This window comes from Solanum verrucosum, unplaced genomic scaffold, assembly GCF_900185275.1.
Source record: "Solanum verrucosum unplaced genomic scaffold, falcon-dt-bn FXZP01000210.1, whole genome shotgun sequence".
Classification (NCBI taxonomy): domain Eukaryota; kingdom Viridiplantae; phylum Streptophyta; class Magnoliopsida; order Solanales; family Solanaceae; genus Solanum; species Solanum verrucosum.
Genome location: NW_026020045.1, coordinates 4,001,199 through 4,015,125, shown reverse-complemented (window position 1 = coordinate 4,015,125; position 13,927 = coordinate 4,001,199). Strand labels below are relative to the sequence as shown.

At 37.3% G+C, this 13,927-nt stretch overlaps 1 pseudogene; it reads right to left on the bottom strand.

Annotated features, from left to right (window-relative positions):
* Nucleotides 1-11,453: 11,453 nt before the first annotated feature.
* On the bottom strand, nucleotides 11,454-13,263 carry LOC125821740 (peroxidase 44-like; annotated as a pseudogene).
* Between the last annotated feature and the right edge of the window lie 664 nt (nucleotides 13,264-13,927).

Sequence of the window (13,927 nt, the reverse complement as noted above, 5' to 3'; positions counted from 1 at the left end):
TGGCCTCTCTCAATTCTCGAAGAAAGAAATGCCCCAAGAAAGCTTCTTCAAAAGAGGCCCAACTCGCAGGTGGTGCATTCTCAACTCTGCCCCATTTCCACTGGTCGAACCAAGCTCTAGCAATATCCTTCAATTGATATGCAGCTAGTTCAAACCGCTCAATATCTGCCACATGCATCACATCAAAAATCTTCTTCAGCTCCTCAATGAAGTCCTCTGGATCTTCAGTAGTACTCGAACCCATGAAACTCAGAGGATTCATCCCCAAGAACTCACGAATTCTTGAAGTGTCAGCTCCTTCATGTCGAGCTCCCCTTTGCTGACCCATCTGATTAATTACAGCTTGACTCAGAATTCTAATTGCCTCTCTGAACTCGGCTTTAGAAACTTCTTGTTGATCTTGCACTCCCGGGGCATAAGGTAACTCTTGCTCATACACATAACATCTAGGAAGACGCCCTATGCCAACTCTTCGTGGAGGCATGACTATCTGAAACACGCGTAAGCACGGTTTAGAAAGAAACTCTTTAGAGATCAACTCTAACGCATGAGATGACTATGTAAGAAGTGAGAAATCTTCCTAAATGTTGTAGCCTCCCAATTATAGATGTGGCGCGCTTCACACCGATAACTAGGACTCTACAGACACGGCTTCACAGACTCCCTAGGACTCTTGAACTCTGTGCTCTGATACCAAGTTTGTCACGCCTCGAGCCTACACCCTGGGCGGGACCGGCACCCGGAGACCATTTCTGGCCCCAAGCGAACCCTTGGCCTGGCTTTCTTAACTCAGCGGAAACCTATCTCAGAAGCATAACTCAATGTAATGAAAGGTTATAAACAACCAACTGATAAAATATGGCCAAAAAGGCAACTCGAGTCTCAAAATAGAATATTTATATATATACACAGATGAGAGACTCAAAACTAACTGACTGACTGTCTATGAAGCCTCTAAAGTTCTGAGATAGATGTTGGGACAGACCCTACAACATCCTAATAAAACAAAACTAAGAACACAAAATAATTGAGTCCTCCGGAATGCAAGGAGGCTCACCACTGACTCTGGAGTGCTCAGCTGGATCAACAACGCGCAGGATGCTGATCCAGGGTACCTGTATCGGCATCGTCATAAGATGCAGGCCAACTGGAATCAGTACATGGAATGTACGAGTATGCGCGTTGGAAAACTAAGCAACAAAGGCTAGAAGGAAATCTGGAAGAAACTGAATATCTTACCTGGCTCAACTAAACTCAACCTGACTGACTTCTTTCAATATAAGGCAATTTAAAGCAAGTGCGATAAAAAGAAAGACTGTTTAAAACATACTATAAACTTTGTGTGTATACAAAGATACAATAAGCCTGAGATGTATATAGAAATACAATGAACTGATGTCTATAAAAATACAATACTTTCTGAGTATGAAAATACAATAACTGCTGTGGGAGTTTCTCTAACCGACAACCATCACATTAGAGCTATAGTGATGATACAATGATCGACCTCACGCTACCAGAGCATCTTATACCCGGCCAAAGGTATAAGACCTGAACTGCCTAATGGATCCACTAGTCTATCTGGAAAAGGATTCATCTAAAAAGTATGATCCTTTTCTACCCATGGTGGCTAACATAGTTCTATGGGGGCTGTGGGTTCTTTGAACGCTCCCCCAATTCTGTGCTCGATACTACTCCCAAAAATGTACTGACGCTTATGTTTTTAAAACATATTTCTTCCTGCTGATATGAGATAATTACTCAAAAACTAGCCCGAAAGCTCTTTGGAAATCTCAGTTTCCAACCTTGTTTAAATGTAAAAACATTTCTTTAAAACTTCTTTGGGAATACATAGTTTCCTAATAACTTTGAGAAATGAGCTCACTTTATGTTCTTGACTTAGCTTGAAACTTAAGACTCTTCACTTGGCTTGAACTCTATACACTTTACTCGACTTGAAACTTGAACCTTAAAACGAAGGTAAAATGTTTAATAACGACTCTTGAAAAGCTTTAGAGAATTGCTTGAACTTACTTCTTAACCTTGCTTCACTTGACTCTAACTTCACCTTAACTTCGATCCTAACTTGCTTTGAATTGAACTATGGATTCAAGGTATATGATCACATGTTTATGGATGAATTCGAGATGTCTAAATGTACCTTAGAGTGTTGGAAACAACTAGGAAACATAGGTATAATACCTAGGAACATGCATGAAAGAGTGGGGAATGAAAGGGGTAGGTTGGGGTCCTTGGCGCTCTGCAAGGCACGGAGCGCCAGCCCTTGAAGTTCAGAAGGGTCTGGCTGGTGCTCTGGCTGGCGCGCCGCCCCAAGGGTTGGGCTTCAGAGCTCCTCTTAGGGAGCGCTGGCAGGCGCGACGCGGCAACACCTAGCCCAGAATACTCGACTTTTCTCCCTTGTTTTGCCAACTCTAAACCACCCTTACTTCAATGGATTCAACCCCAAACACAAAGGATCATAAAATCCCTCAACATACAAGAGATTCAACTCAAACACACAACCAAATCATGTCCCACAACCAACAATAACTTCAACAACACCAACAACACAACCCAAACAACTTCAACAACAAAATCCAATCTTTTCTCAATAATAATGATTTTGGTGTGTGGGGGAAGGATCAAACCACACTAATAACTCACATACCTTGATAGGGATCACCCCCGACGATATCCACGACGATCTTTGACGGAAACTTGTTGACCTCTTCTTTCTTCTCTTTCTTCTTCTCTTCTTCACTCAAGAACCCTAAATCTTTTCTCTTTTAAAATGGGACAAAATGATCCAAAGATCAGCCTAACAAAACAATATAATCCCAAAAGAAATGGCTTGGGAAAAGACTGAAAAGACCAAAATGCCCTTAAAATTTCCGGACGGATTCCCTACCAACTGCCCAACTTTCAAAGGGCATAACTCGCTCATACAAACTCGGAATCGAGCAAACTCGGTGGCGTTGGAAAGATCATTCCACAAGCTTCACAATCATAACTGGAACTACTCCTAACTCATCCTGATATAGGAGTTATGACTGCTCAAAGTTGGCCAAAAACACACTAATTTCTACACTTAGCCAAATTTTCCACATTTTTGAATTCCTTCCAAAAATGACTATTTCCGATTTTTAAGCCTCTTCATCGATATTTCAAATTACCGGATGTTACATCCTGGGTCTCCTTTAGAAAGTCTATCGAGTAAGTCGAACAACTCTTCACATGTTTTAGCTAGGGCCTGTCCACCTGTTGTACTATTAAGAAGCACACGAGCATTATAATATAAGCCCTCAAAAGAAGTGTGATCAAGTACCTCATTAGATTGCATGTGGTGCGGGCAAGCATTCAACATTTGTTTGAAATAAGCCCATGCAATTGGTACATGTCCTCTCCTTGATATTTCCTAAAGCATAATATCTCATTCCTTAGCCGTGCGGTTTTCATGGATGGAAAGAATTGACTCAGGAACTTTCTTGCTAGATAATCCCAAGTAGTGATGGAGTTTGGTGGCTCAGTATCTAACCAATGCTTTGCAGCTCCTAACAATAAGTATGGAAACATTGTCAGCCTCACATAGTCTGATGAGACTCCAGTTGGGATATATGTATCAGTGATCTCTATAAAGTTCCTAAAATGGATTTGTGGATCCTCGTGAGGGAGACCATTGAATTGCCCATTAGAATAGAGAAGTTGTACCATGCCTTGTTTTAGTTCAAATCTACCCACCGATGGAGGTTTCCTAATACTAGACGCCACACTAGCTGTGAGTGGGACTGCCACATCACGGATTGGTCTTGCAAATACGACAGGGGGTACTCCTTGGTTATTCAAGTTCTCTTGGTTGTTCATGTTCTCCGGTTATTCACGTTGTCTTGATTATTATCATTATTGTTTCCCCGAACACCTAACCCCAATTCTCCTGGACATCCTTGATTCATGTTTCTGCATTGGCGTAAAACTCTTTCGGGTTCGTTGTAAGGTTTGACAAGTTCTCCCTTCTGAGCCAGACCTGAAAGTCAAGTACCTGCAATATACAAGCTAAGATCAAGTAATTAATACCTGAATGTTCTAATTGTAGACTTAAGAATATCGAATATAAATCAATTTCTAAGTTCCCGGCAGCGGCGCCAAAAACTTGTTGCTCCCCAATATACACGCAAGTGTACGTGGTCGCATAAGTAAGATAGATTCTTAAAGAAACAAATTATCGTTCCCAAGGGACTTATGATCAATTTATATCTAACACTTCATTCTACAAATAAAAGTAAAAGTAACTATTTAAGAGATTGTGATGATTGTTAACTACTACTAATTATGCAGTAAGTAAAAGTAACCAATTGTGAATGACTTTAGGATGATGTTTCAAGCAATTAAAAGACAATTTCAGGGCTGCAGCACGTAGTGAATCTCATGTATCATATTATCGACTTAGAACTAATTTTAGTTGTCAAGTTACTGATTTATAGGGTTAATTATATGAGTAGGGCTATACACCTCTCGTCGCCTACTCCAGTTCGCTATCTAACTACATTGTTGAGCGGGGATAAATAGACTAACTGGCGAGCATTTATATTTCATCCTATTTCATAACCAAGCAAAGTGTTCTTTCGGGCGTCACTCTTGAACACTAATCACCTCAATCAAATGGGTCGATCGAGCTCTCTATATTCTCTGGTCTATCTAACCTCTCCTCTCCTGATTTTAAGATTAGACAATATATTTATCTTATGATGATCAAGCATAAAATACTTAAAATAAGAATATAGAAGCAACTTATAATGACAACCAATAATTAATTCAAAAAGCCTTTAATAATCAACAATCCATTCGTAGCTACAGCCCCAGAACTAAGGCGTTTAGCCACTCATGCTATTAGAAAACCAGAAAAATATAATAGATCATGAGTTTTCCGGAAAATAGAAGAGTTAGAAGATCAAAAACTATTACAAACGTGGATACATGCTCTTGCACACCCAATAAAAGTCGAACCTTAACAATGGATCCCTAAGGGTCTATTTATAAGAGTTAGAAAAGTTGGAGTCAAAACCTAGTTTAATTAGGATTCCTTTTTAACACTTTTAGGCTGAAAAAGTTGAAACTTTCGTGGCGTGTTGCGCCTGCCATCGCGCCTAGCACTTGCTGCAGGCTTTGCCCCCTTGGCGCGTCGCGCCTAACATAGCGCCTCAGAAAGGCCTCTGAAGTTTACTCTTTGGCGTGTCGCGCCTCTCAGCGCGCCTGAGAAGCATCCCAGTCCTCTAACCCTTGGCGCGTCGCACCTCTCATTACGCTACAAATAGGATTCTATCCTTTAGGCCTTGGCGCGGCGCGCCCAATAGTATGCTAGGCACTGTTGATTATTGCCTTTGTCATTTTCTTGCATGTCTTTTCTCCTTCTTCCTTCATTTCAACTCCAATTAAGAGTTCCTGAAACAACTAATAATGTGTGTAAGTGTACAATCATCACAAGTTACACCAAAAATCAAGCTAATAACTAAAGATCATTCTTCAATCTAATTGCTTCATGGGCAAATATTGACAACGTAGGCATATAAATATGCCTAAGATCACTGATCAACATGGACTTCATTACAAGTTTACCTCGTACTCGCAGACAGCATGACTCTATTTGGGTGATAGTTTACAGAGTCACTAAGTTGGCGTGCTTTTTGGCTGTTAAGACTACAGATTCGGCGAAGGACTACGCCAAGCTTTACATTAATGAGATAGTCAGGTTACATAGGATTCCTTTGTCTTTCATCTCAGATGAGGTCCTTTGTTTACCTCTCATTTCTAGAAGTCATTTCACAAAGGCCTTGGTACTCAGGTTAACCTTAGCACAACATTTCATCCACAGACGGATGGTCAGGCAGAGCGTACCATTCAAACCTTAGAGGACATGTTGAGAGCTTGTGTGATCGATTTCAAGGGTAGTTGGGATGATCACGTTCCTCTTATAGAGTTCGCCTACAATAATAGGTACCATTCCAGAATTCAAATGGCCCCTTATTAGGCATTGTATGGGTGTAGATGTAGATCTCCAATGGGTTGGTTTGAAGTAGGTGAAGCAGCCTTGATAGGGCCAGATTCGGTTCATGATGCTATGGAGAATGTGCAACTCATTAGAGATAGACTTATGACATCCTAGAGTCACTATAAGTCTGCAGATGTAAGGAGAAGGAAATTAGAGTTCCAAGTTGATGATTGGGTTTTCCTGAAAGTGTCACCAGTAAAGGGGGTGATGAGATTTGGCAAGAAAGAGAAGCTCAGTCCTAGATATGTAGGACCTTACAAGATCTTGGAAAGAGTTGGTAAAGTGGCTTATGAATTAGAGTTGCCAACAGAACTAGCAACAGTGCATCCAATTTTTCACATTTCATTGTTGAAGAAGGGTGTGGGTGATCCAACATCTAGTGTACCTTTAGAAAGTGTGGCTATGAAGGATAGCCTCACTTATGAAGACGTACCAGTTGAGATTCTTGATCGTCAGGTTCGAAGGTTGAGAAACAAAGAAGTCGCTTCAGTTAAGGTTTTGTGGAGGAGTTAGTTCGTAGAGGGAGCTACTTGGGAAGCAGAAGCAGCCATGAAGGCCAAGTATCCTCACCTTTTTCTTTCCGATTCCATTCCAGCATGAGGTAATAGTTCCTCTCCAGTCTTTCAGTCATTCATGCGCAGATTCAGTCTTAGTATCATGTTCCTTCAGTTTGTACTTGCATTTTCAGCGTATTTGCATGTTTTTGGAACTTAGTTCAGTCAGAAATCAGCTTCTAGAAATTTGTGGTAGGGTTTGCAGCTCTTTCCCTCCATTTTTCAGCTAGTTAGACTTCATTCGAGGACGAATGTTCCTAAGTGGGAGATAATGTAACACCCCGTATCCTAGAAAACCAAACTGCAGACTTTTCAGAAGTTGCATGTGCAACCCACAATTGCCACACATGGACTGTAGGGTGACCCACGGTTCGTTCTGGTGGCCCATGGATGGCCACGTGCAACCCTCCCCAGAATCAGCCTACAAATTATTCTAAGTGTCGACCCACGGACCGTAGGTCATGCAACGGACTGTGGATCAGACCCCTCGACAACAACTCCCAGAACCCCGTCGACGGTTGACTAGCACGGACCGTTTGTCTATCCACGGTCCATCGGTCAGTCCCGTCGGTGGCCCTAACACCCTTTAAGTCATGGGTTGTTTGGTCTTTTTCCTATGTGTTGGACCCCTAAATTACGTCGTTTAACCCCTAAATTACGTAGTTTCGGTCAATTTAAGCCTAGTAACTTAATTAGAATCTACCTTAGTCAATTCATGCTCCAAGAAATCGATAAAACTAGTGAAAAAGAGGAGAAAAAGTCGAGCAGCCCTAGTTCAAGAACGCAACATGTTTTCATCCGTTTCAACCCCGAAATCAAAAGACTTCTCTGTGGAATTCTTCACCGTGTATGTGGGATCTCAATAGTGGGTTCATTTCACCCATTAGGTCCCTAGATTTCACTCAGAATCTTGATTCCCTTAATATTATCTAAACCTAGGGTTTCTTGAATGTTAGAGATTATTGGGTTTTAGATGTTAGAATGATCCCAAATCAGATTATCATGTTATTGCTTGGTTTCCTTTATGAATTTTAGAACCCTAGCTATGTAGTTCTTTTATTTCATGAATTACACAAACTAGGTTAGATATTTCAGATATACATGCTTCAGATTTGAATGTTTCATTATCATGTTCATTAATATTGCATTTTTCAGTTAGCATGTCAGTATTACAAAAATTCAGTCATAAATTGTTAACTACATAATCAATTGGGAGAAGCTTAATACCGAGTGGACTAGGGTAAGTCACCCTCAAGTCCCAGAACTACGTGCCCTGTAGATTGTAAGTCCCCTCTGTGGCCATCATTTTAGTGATCACGCCAGTCATGCCTCTATACCTCTGGCGGGGTATATTGGGTCTTCTCGATGGGGCGTATACATCGGACTCCACATTTAGCTCATGTGGTTTTATGTCGGTTATAAGTAGCTCCCTTATAGTTAGATTCTATTACATTGACCACGTTATCAGTCACAGTTCAGTATTCAGTTTCAGCATGTTAATAAACTTGGTCATTGTATTCAGTTATTTCATGTTCAGTATTCTCAGTTTAGTGGCATGCTTATCTCTTATCATTGCTCAAATATATGCTTTGGTTCAATTATGATTATTGTTCAGCTTTATTATATCCTGCATGCTCGGTACCTTTCAAGTATGGACGCATACTCTGCGCTACATCTTCTCGTGATGTAGGTTCAGGTTCTCAGCTTCCAGATCACTCATAGATCGGTTCCCGATCTTCACTTCAGCAGCATCAGTGGTGAGTCCTAATTCTTCAAGGACGATTGACATGAATAACTTCCTCTGCGTTTAGTCTTTAGTTTTAGTATTCGTTAGATTTAGATGGGGCATGTCCCAACACTTCTAGTCAGTTAGAAGCTTATTTTTAGACATAGTTAGTTTCAACTTTAGTATTTGAGTTTGACTTTTCAGTTGTTATTAAACTCTCAGCTTTCATATATTCATACAATTTATGGGTATTCCCCATCATTTCAGTTTAAATGATGATTTAGCTTCCTCACATTATTTCGTTACTTCAGTTTACTTTAGTATGCTCATGATATGCCAGTAGGTTAGCTTGGCGTCACTCGTGATCCTGGGTCCCGTGTACGTGTCCTGGGGGTAGTTTTGGGCGTGACATTCACTAAATGATTAAAATAAAAAATTTCCAAAAAATAATCTCTCGATCGATTAGTTTCCTAAGCCAAAACCGAAGCCGTAACTGAGCGAGCGACGACAACGATGACGTGAGGGGAATCCCTCTTTCCAACCCTTTTAACAACTATTAGAAGTGTTTCTCTATTTAAACACTTTAACTTTTCTTTCCACCACCAATGAGGGAGAAATGTCTTTTACTAAAGCATAAAAGAATCTTTTCAAATTCCTCTTTTCATCTTCCCTCCATTTCCCATTAATTCTTGCTATATACCCAACACGAATGACTCGAAAACAACAACAAGAAATATGATATTTTCCTCTAAAGTTTATTAAACCTGAAATGCTTTTCGACTGTCTAAAGCTCTATTTCTGGATGAATTCTTTTTGTGTTTTTAAATGGTCGAAAAAATCTCCCCTCCCCCTATAACAGTAAATGAACAAGAGCATTTATAGTGGGGGAACAGAATAGATTGGGGGAAATCGGGTGAGGATAAGGATGACTTGGAGGAATTTGAAAATCAAATTCCTTGAGGAGATAAAGTTGCCAGCTTGAAATTCTGGTTCCTTCAACAAACTTCAACACAAAAATGAATTGAGTCGTTGATTCAAGGGGCAAGAGGTGTGAATTGATGACACCTCGATTCTAGAATGATCTAGGTACGAATGGATAAGGGAGAAACGATAACACAACGAGTTGGGCACGCGTTGCTGGACTGAGTTCGCAAGGCTGCTGGATTACGGTCAGGTTCGTCTGGATTTGGGTCGTTTCTGGTTTCGTGTTCTTGCGAAGAAGAAGATGAGTATGGGTGGGTGTATAGTTTCATATATATTGTACGTTGTTGGATCGCTGTAGTATTGGTGTTTTGTTGGGTCTTTGCTGATTGAAAAGTGGGTTGGGTTGAATGGAATTTGGTCGATCAGGATGGCCCAAAATCGGTTTCATTGGATGGTTAAAATAGGAATAAGAAGATTTGGATTTGGATTTAGATTGAAGATGTAGCCAAATTTCTATTGGGAATTGGCCATTTAGATTTCAACTCTAGCCAATTTAAGTTTAAAAGATAGCCAATTTTGATTTAATCACTGAATTTAGTTAAAAATTAAATAAGACGAAATAACATTAGTTAACTAACGAGTTTCTTAAGCTTAACAAAATAAAATAATTAACTTAATTATAAACTTAATAATTCAAAACATAAACTATTGATTAACTAAACCAATTGACAAAATATTCAGGTAAAAAAATAAAATCTTTTAAAGATGATTTTCAAATATTCATAAAATGTACTAATTATATATATATAAAACATACGTATTATTTAAAAGTTATAATAATGACAAAATTACTTAAATATATTTTGAAAATATTTTCAATTTATAAAACAAATTATTTCAAATCGTTTGGTATTGAAGAGGCTTGATGATTAATTCAATTGTAGAGGGTCAAAATTAGGTGTCAACAACGACAAACATAAAATTTATATATAACTTGCCTTCACAACTTGAAAATATAAAAGTATACACAAAGATGTGCTTACTAAGACATCTACTTATTCTAGGAAACAAATATATATGTATAACAAGATATATTCCCTTATTATGAATCCCTACAATGATATGGATCCCTAAAATCATGATTTACTATAATCATGATTATACTCCTACAATCATGCTAATACATCTTTCTTACTGTAAATATTTTATAATTTTTTCTTTACTTTCATCAAATGTATGTAGTGAGTAATTTTATTTAGAAGATAACAAAGAAAATTGATAACCAAATGAAAGCTCACACTTCCTAGCTGAGATTGAAAATTTTCTCTCAAATTGTTGGGCACGTGCTAAGCACGGGCATGGTACATCTGGTAATTAATTATTTTTAAAAAAAAACAAAGATAAACTTCAAATATTAAACTTTTTAATTTTCTTTTCTAGATATTTTGTTATGTATAGACAAAAGATCGCAATTCAACTGTTACAATTGTTGTTTGAAGCGTTGCTTTAATTAATTTAATTTATAGAACACATATTATAACGGAATGCTTGTCATCCACCTAGTAGAAGTTGGAAGAAATGGAGAAAATATGAAATAGCGAGTACCCTAATCCAGTAATCCCAAACTAAAACACTATATTTTCCTTCTAACATACAGAAGTGCAAGAATTTCCACCAGTAGAACAAACAACACTAGAAGAAAAAAACACACTAATACATAAACATCTCATTTAAATTAACTTCAGGATATAATTATTCCCTTCAATCTTCGGTGTACACAAGTAGACATTTAAACTTTTATAAAATTGAACAAGTAGACACAAGTGTCCTACTGGCATAATACATGTAGGACACCACGTAGGACACAAAATTATCATGTAGAATGACACGTATGACACAAAATTACCATGTACGACACCACATAAGACAAAATGTGTCTATTGGTTCAACTTTATACAAATTTAAGCGTGTATTTATGCACACACAAAATTGGAGGGCATAAATGACCATTGAATTCAAGTTAAAGGGAACACTTATTGTATTATATATGCCTATTTTCTTTTGGTGAGCTAAACATGAAATCAACCGAAACAATGAGCTAATAAAAAAAAATCAGTGGATTAAAAAGACAAAAGATTAGAAACATGCTTGCAATAATATAAGTAGAATGTTATGGGTGTAATGAAGAATCTTAGAGGCTTATTAATTAAGGGGCGAGGAATGGAATTGAAAACTTTGATCCTTTGCGAGGTGGAGGATTCTTTGGCTTCTTTGGGTGAAAGCTCTTTCTAGGAGGGAGAGGCTGACGTTTTTTCGGCTGAGGAGGGTTGAACGCTCTACAATTTTTTCTAATTTCTCCAAATTTTCCCTCAAGAACTTGTGTGTTCCCTAACTTGATCAATGCATTTGCAAAAGCCTGTTGGAAGGCTTTTGGATTTGTAGAAAAATTATTAACAATCCCAGCACTTGACCTATCTGATGCAAGTTCTTGATCAATTTTTAAGATCCCTTTCTTCAACCTTATCTGCTTGTAGAACTCATTGTCCACAATAAACGACGTGCTTTAATCTAAAAAAACTGAGGGATCATTATTCCTTGCAGCACAAGTACTAAGTCTTGTGAACAAGTTAGGATCCATACTCCCGTCAAATCTAGATATATGATCTTGAATAAGACTACAATGTGTAATTCCAACGGTATGGGCACCCAAAAGAGTCACCATGTCATTCAGGATAAACCCTTTGTTTGTGAAAATTTTTAATGCTTCTTGCACTGTTAAACTTGGTCCTGGTAAGTTAACTTCTGCTGGATTTGAGACAAGCCCATCTCGTCTCCCAGTGAGGATGTTATACATAGGTCCTCCAGCTAATGCCACTGAATCTCGAGTAGCTAATGCTATGATATCTGCACAGGAGACAGTAGTTGGGCATGCAGACTCTAGTCGGCTCTTAATCTGATCAATAAGCTCATATCCTCTTACTGATTGGTTTGGTCCCGCATTTTTTTCAGATTGCTTGTTTCCAGTGTTCTTCGAGTCTATCAGTATTGATGCATCACAACCCTGAACAAAGTTATTACAATTATCTTATTTTCTTTTTTAGTTCTGTATCCTAATTTGACAACTCGACATGAGTATGACCACAGTATTAAAGAATATGTATCTTTAGATTAAAAAATATCCAATCAAATCAAGAAAACCAAATTGAGATAGAGGAAGAACATTTTACATAATGTACCAAACTCTACGAGACAATCAATTTAGAGATCACTACTTTGTTAAAAAAATTAAAATAATTTTAAAAAATAAAAAAAAGAACTTAGGAAATAGCAGAATTTGTTATATGTAGAGTCGGCAATTTCAAATTATACTTTAATAACTTGGATCACTTTAAGGATAAATATAGGTGTCAATCTATTTTAACTCATACAAATATGAATAAAAGATAAATATCCACGTACCAAATTGTTGAGCACATTCACCACAACCTTATATGAGTCAAATGTTCAATTTCGGAAGATTATTATTAAACAGATAAGAAATGAGAAAGTGAGTGAATTGCAATTTGATTCATTTTCTATATGTCGTCAATCTAATCCAATTATTTGACACCTTTAATTATATCACACATATAATTATATTCTGATATTTCAATAATAAAAAAATATATTTTCAAAAAACTTTATGACAAGTAGATTTATTCCCAATTAACCCGTCCAAGAAACATACAATTAATTGAACCAAAGCAAGAATTGAAAGGTCGAAATTTTGTGTATATGACACGCAGAAGAAAGAATATTATTACGTACCTGACAAAGCAGTCGTGAAAATACATCCGAAGCAAGGCCGCTGTGATGGAACGATCAGTAAAGAAGGAACGTTGCACTTCTTGTTGCACAATACTTTCGGCTGCACGACATTTTTGAGCGTAAAAACCAACTTGAAGTGCACTTGACACAATAATAAGTTCATGAAAAATACAACATATAAACAAGAGTTGTATTATCTTCTTCTCCATTTAATTTAATGTGTTAATTAAGCAAATTATAGCACTTAATTCAAAATCAAATTTAATCAATTGAGAGGCCTTTCTAAAGGTATTTATACATATATAGATTCCATATACAATAGAGATGTTGGAGCTTTGCAAGTTAAACATAAGTGGGATGCACGACGGCACGTATATAATAATAAAACTATTTTAAGACAAAAAGATATAATGAGATTAATTACATTGGTTCAAGAATATTATTTCCCGTTCTTAATAATGTGTTAGTATGATTTTGATTTGACACATAGTTTAACAAACAAAAATAAGACTTTTGAATCTTGTACTTTTAAATTGAAAACAAGGAAAAAATCTTGTGCGTTTAAATTAAAACATGTAAAATTTACAAAATTATTATTTAATTTAATGATTGTCTTGTGAAAAGTTTAAATTAAATATATATATATATATTCATGCGGAAATGAAAGAAGTATTTGTTTCAAGAACATGATAAGATATCCTTAATAATTGCATTTGTTCCTAAAGAAGTTAAAAATTTTATTGTATGAACAAATGTTACATATCAGACGACCGACATTATTTTTGTTGAGTATCTTTAAATATTTAAGGGATAAGGGTCTGAAAAATACCTTAACTTTGATCGAATTTGCTGTTGCGATACTAAACTTTCATG